General features: G+C 46.5%; 1 protein-coding gene across 1 annotated transcript in view; it reads left to right on the top strand.

Moving 5' to 3' along the window:
- Positions 1 to 1953: 1953 nt before the first annotated feature.
- INPP5B (inositol polyphosphate-5-phosphatase B) overlaps positions 1954 to 6000 on the top strand; it is a 145264-nt gene continuing 141217 nt past the window's right edge. The window contains exon 1 of the mRNA XM_044287054.1: positions 1954 to 2076. The gene's annotated coding sequence lies outside the window, so the exon portion shown is untranslated. The remainder of the gene's footprint in view (positions 2077 to 6000) is intronic.

The following is a 6000-nucleotide window of genomic DNA, read 5'->3' as shown; positions in this document are numbered from 1 at the left end:
GTACAACAAAATCAGGAACCACGGCCTCAAATCGCTCTGGGGTACACCAGCCAAGTTCACCTGCAGGGGCCTCAGGTGGACTGACCTGGTGGACCGGAAAAACTAGTACGAGCCCCAGAGCTGCTCGTACTAGGGTTGGCCACAGGGTCCCTAGCATGGGGGTCCCCTCGATCCGCCGTGGATGCTCATCATTGCTTGATGATGCGGAGGACGCAGATGACAAAAGGAACGTGGGGTCATCCTCGTCCTCACTAGGGTTCTCGGACTCAGAGGCAAGGAGGGCGTATGCCTCCTCGGCCGAGAACGTCCGGTGGGCCATAGGGGAGTGTGTGTTTGCGTGTGTGTGTGCGTGTAAATCTTTATTAGGTGTGCATGTGTGTGATGGCACGGGTCTTCCGGGACTTTTCCCTAAACCTAACAGGGGAAAATAACAAAACAAAAAAATTTTTTAAAAAAAGAGCCCAACAAAATGTGAAAAAGAACAAAAAAAATTCTAACTCGCTGATCAGCCGTCTGAAGCTGATCAGCGGTGGGGTGGGCGATGCACTAACAGTGGCCGGACACTAAAGAGCGCCGGCCACTGTCAGCGTACGCAAAAAAAAAGCTTGCGCCTCCCAAAAAAAAGGGTGAAGGAGCAAGGGGGCAAGCTGCAGCACCCCAGGGGGGGGGGGGGTCTAGGGTCACACAGCTGTGCTGTGGACCTCAGACACCCTAAGAGGATGATGCAACAGTAAAGGGTGATTCTTCTGCAATTGTAGACTCAATACAATGGCGACAAAGTAGCTTAGTATAGGCGTGAGCTAACTTTGCTTTACACAATCCACATTCTTTTTGTTTTAGAGGATGCCTTTTTAGGTTTATCCTGAAAAACAACAAACTGCCATAAGCCTATACTCATAGAACAGCACATATCATAGACCAACCAGGCTGATCCTCCAATTATCATAATAAGACCCCTTCCCGGCTTAGCGTGCCGCATGGGAGCCTGTCTCAACCACCGGAGATGCAATAGCGGGCAGTTCTGCTACCCGGTTAGTAACCCAGTGTGAGGGAAGAGCGAGGACAATTATGGCAGAGATGGAGTCTGGAAGCTGATCGCGCTCACAGTGGCTCAGCCTAGTACAGATGCCTTATTTAACAGTATAGAGCTCGCGTCCTTGCGTCTTCTGGGTGTGTGGAGCGGGGAATTCACCTGGCGCACTTCCCCCCCAGCTGAATAAAACTGTGCAAGGAGAAACTACTCCCCTCTATGACACACACCTGTAGGATCCACTTCCTAGGACAGGAAACCACTGAGGAAGGGAAAGGCTCCTCCTTTTTTACACCTGTGGGTTTCCTGTCCTGGGAGGCGGACCCTCTCTCATGGTGCTGTCATAGACTATAGGGAAAAAATATATATACATATACTGTAAACAGATTGACCCATATTCATAAGATGCTTTTTATTTGCACGTATATATTTATATCTGTATGTGTGGTTTGGTGGGGGGGCAGGTACATTACCTTCACAGGGGCACTCTGCTGTCTGTATCCACCCCTGGTAATAACCATGGTAACGAGCAGTGTATAATGTGATGGAAAAATGAATCCAGCCAGCAAAGAATGCAATATGGACAATCACAATACATTAGTAAGTGCCTTGTATTAACGTTCTCTATTCGCTGAAATGAGACAACCCCTTTAAGGTCAGAATGGCCAACCTGTACTGAATTCAATGCTGGGCATCAACCTCTGTGTGCTATCAACTACTTTAATCCAGGCTGTTAAATTATCTGGTTATTAGTGGATAGATCCCTCATGGAAATCTGTCTGACATTTACATTAGTAAAAGTAGCGTAATGCTAAATTAGTTCTTTATGCACTGTATCCCCATCTAGTGGTGACATCAGGAAGTACAACCATTTACAGCAAAATCACTGGTGACAGGAGGGGAAAGGAAATGCTGACGTAGCCCAGCAGATTGTAGGCCAGTGAGGGAGTAACTGTCCTGTATTCTTGCATTCTCCCAGCCTCCTCTGTCTGAAGAGGAAAACACCATCCAGTGGCTTCCATTTTACAGCCCTGCAGACGTGATTGGTAAATTAACTATTACTGATAATTGTATTTGCTGTATCACATACCCAACTGCATGAAGAAGATATGCTTGTGGTTGTAACACTGTGAAGGCTTCTGCGGTTTCCAGTTCCCAGTTTGTATTATGTGTCTGGATTATTTCCAAGTATTAAGTTTGAAATTTAGTTTTAGTCTACTTTCACACTGGCGTTTTGGCTTTCCGTTTCTGAGATCCGTTCAGGGCTCTCACAAGCGGTCCAAAACGGATCAGTTTGGATTCTAATGCATTCTGAATGGAAAAGGATCCGCTCAGAATGCCTGTTTGCCTCCGATCAGTCTTCATTCCGCCCTGGAGACGGGCACCAAAACACTGCCTGCAGCGTTTTGCTGTCCGCTTGCCGAAACTGAGCCAAACAGATCCGTCCTGACACACAATGTAAGTCAATGGGGACGGACCCGTTTCCTATGACACAATCTGGTACAATAGAAAACAGATCCGTCCTGCATTGACTTTCAATGGTGTTCAAGACGGATCCGTCTTGGCTATGTTAAAGATAATACAAACGGATCCGTTCAGAACGGATGCAGACGGCTATATTATCTGAACGGATCCCTCCATGACGGATCCGCACAAAATGCGAGTGTGAAAGTAGCCTTAAATGGGTCTTATACTTAGAGTTGATACCAAATTTTTTATTCGATTTCGATACCATAAAAAAGTATTGCGATGCTGGATACCATTCGGTACCATGCGTAAAAAGTAAAACACCAAAAAAGCAACGTGCATTCCGCATTTTTAAAAATGGCGAATTGCGCCGTTTTTATTTAAATTTTTTTTCTGTTCCGGCGTTCACCGCAGATTTTTTTAAATATTTTAATACTTTGGACTTTTCGGACGTGGCGATATGTTTATTTATTTATTGTTTATATATAAAATTGGGAAAGGGGGGATTTATACTTTGGTGTTTGTCTGTTTGTAATTTTTATTTTTTTACTTTTTATTTAATAACCATTTCCCCCTTAGGGGCCAGAGCCTGGGATCTTTTAATCCCTTGTCCTATTCACCCTAATAGAGCTCTATCAGGGTGAATAGGACTTCACACACTCCCTGCTGCCCTTTGCTTTGTGCACACGGCAGCAGGGAGCTGACTATGGCAGCCAGGGCTTTAGTAGTGTTCTGGCTGCCATGGTAACCGATCGTAGCCCCAGGATTACACTGCTGGGGCTCTGATCAGAAACTGCCACTGCCACCAATGAGGAGGAGGGGAGGGGACCCTGTGGCCACTGCAACCAATGATTTTAATACTAGGGGGGTTGAGGGGGGCGGGCGCACTGCGCCACCGATGATAATTAACCTTTAATACAGGAGGCAGTTAACCTTTAATACAGGCGGCAGTTAAGCCCTCAGGTGCTGCACCTGAGGGGTTAACTGCCGCTGATCGCAGCTCCCTGTCAGAGGCAGGGTGCCGGCTATGTGATTCTGCTTCCGGCACCTGCCTCCTGTATGAAAAGTTAAAGACGACCTTTAAGTTAGCAGGCTACATACAGCGGCGCCCAGGGATCTACCTGCGCTTACTATTATTCCTGCACGCCGCTCTTTTCACCGCTGTGGCCCGGTACCGTCTCCTGCTCTGTATGCTAATTACTACTATCGGAGCGATGGGGAGGAGACATCAGCTTCTCTCCTGGGCGTTCCTTCTCCCTGACTGTGACGTTCTGCGCTGCGATTGGACAGCGCTACAGCCAGGGAGAAGGAACAGGACACTGTAACGGGGGCACAGCGGGCGAACGGAGCGGCACCCAGGAATAATAGTAAGTGCAGGGAGAGCCCTGGGAGCCGCTCTATGTAGCCTGGTAACTTAACAACATCCGAACCCATGAAAAGTCCTGCTATCATTGGTGGCGCAGTGCGCCCGCCCCTCCTCTGCCCCTCTCTCTTCTTATTGGCAGCGCGGCACAGGGAGGAGGGAGAGACTGCTTCCTTCTCTCCTGTGCTCCTGAGGGAATATGAGCGCGCTGGCAGCAGTGCGCTCATGTTCTGTGATACTAGACTGCGCAACAGCGCAGCCTAGTATCGAGAAAATGGAAATCCCGGTATCATATCGATACCGGGACAAAAGTATCGATTGGGTATCGAAATTTCGATACCCGCAACAACCCTACTTATACTACATGGTTTCATATGCAACGCTTTCTAGGATTTAGCACACTATAGTGGAGATTGCAGGGGGGGGGGTATTTTTTCAATAATGAGCTACAAGAGACAGTAATCACTAAATAATTTTGCTATTTGCTTATTACTGCAGTCATTGCTTGTTACCCCCGACTGGCAGATCTCTGATTCGATGAGAAGATGTGGCAGCGACTAACAAAAATGTTCTAGTCAGGCTGAAACATTTGATCAAGGGAAAACAAATGATTTATCCTCATTCAATCGCTGCATACTATTACAGGCAAGGATATGTTCTCAAATTCGAACGATTATACAATAATTCACCCGATAAATGGCTCCTTCTAATCCACTAAGGCCGCATTCACACAACTGTTTGACGAATATTCCTGTTTTAAGGACCACAAACTGTGGCTCTGCCAAACACGGGCACCGTCTATGTGCACTCTACATAGCGGTGCGGACCCATTGACTTCAACTCGTCTGCCATCCGCACGATGCAGCCAAAGACAGGACATGTCCTAACTTTTGCAGCACAGAGGCACTGACCCAGGAGCACACCAAAGTCAATTGGTCCACACCCCAATGAAGGGTGCATATGGCCGGTGCCCATGTTTTGCGGATCTGCAGTTTGCTGTATGCAAAACAGCCGCGGCCGTCACACAGTTGTGTTAATGCAGCCCAACATGGGTTGAACATCACAGCAGTCCTTAGACTGGGTTCACATCTGCGGTGGAGGTTTCATTAGCGGTCTCCACCACAGAGTCAAATATAAATGCCGGCGCATAACAGAAGCCTTACAACCTCCTTTATATTCACTGGAGTCCATTGTGCGACCATTGGAGTCTGTTGCTGGATCCAACATTTTTGTTTTTCTTTTATGTGTTTTTTTTTTCTTCTGATTTTCTGTTCCTACCCAAGAACCGCAGATGTGAACCTAAACGATGCTTCTTACCTAACCCCCTTCCCATTCAGTCTCTATACAGACAAAACTGAGAAAGGAACCATGCATTAGAAAGTTGCATAGCTCCTAATTCTAGCTGTAAATTTATAGCTGTGATGTGGATTGAGCCGCATGTTGGGAAACAATGCTGCTGCTCACTGACAGTAGGCATCAGGTGACCAAACCACTACCACAAGAGCATATACAATACAGTTGCAAGAAAAAGTATGTGAACCCTTTGGAATGATATAGATTTCTGCACAAATTGGTCATAAAATGTGATCTGATCTTCATCTAAGTCACAACATAAACAATCACAGTCTGCTTAAACTAATAACACACAAAGAAATAAATGTTACCATGTTTTTATTGAACACACCATGTAATCATTCACAGTGCAGGTGGAAAAAGTATATGAACCTCTAGACTAATGACATCTCCAAGAGCTAATTGAAGTGAGGTGTTAGCCAACTGGAGTCCAATCAATGAGATGAGATTGGAGGTGTTGGTTACAGCTGTCCTGCCCTATAAAAAACACACACACCAGTTCTGGGTTTGCTTTTCACAAGAAGCATTGCCTGATGTGAATGATGCCTAGCACAAAAAAGCTCTCGGAAGACCTACGATTAAGAATTGTTGACTTGCATTAAGCTGGAAAGGGTTATAAAAGTATCTCCAAAAGCCTTGCTGTTCAGTCCACGGTAAGACAAATTGTCTATAAATGGAGAAAGTTCAGCACTGCTGCTACTCTCTCTAGGTGTCACGAGGGTGTCAAGAGCCACGTCTGACTCCGTTTTACCTGGGGTCAGGAAGTCGCAGCGGGCGGCTGCGCGCG

Source organism: Bufo gargarizans, chromosome 3 (assembly GCF_014858855.1).
Source record: "Bufo gargarizans isolate SCDJY-AF-19 chromosome 3, ASM1485885v1, whole genome shotgun sequence".
Classification (NCBI taxonomy): domain Eukaryota; kingdom Metazoa; phylum Chordata; class Amphibia; order Anura; family Bufonidae; genus Bufo; species Bufo gargarizans.
This window is presented reverse-complemented; position numbering and strand designations above follow the sequence as displayed.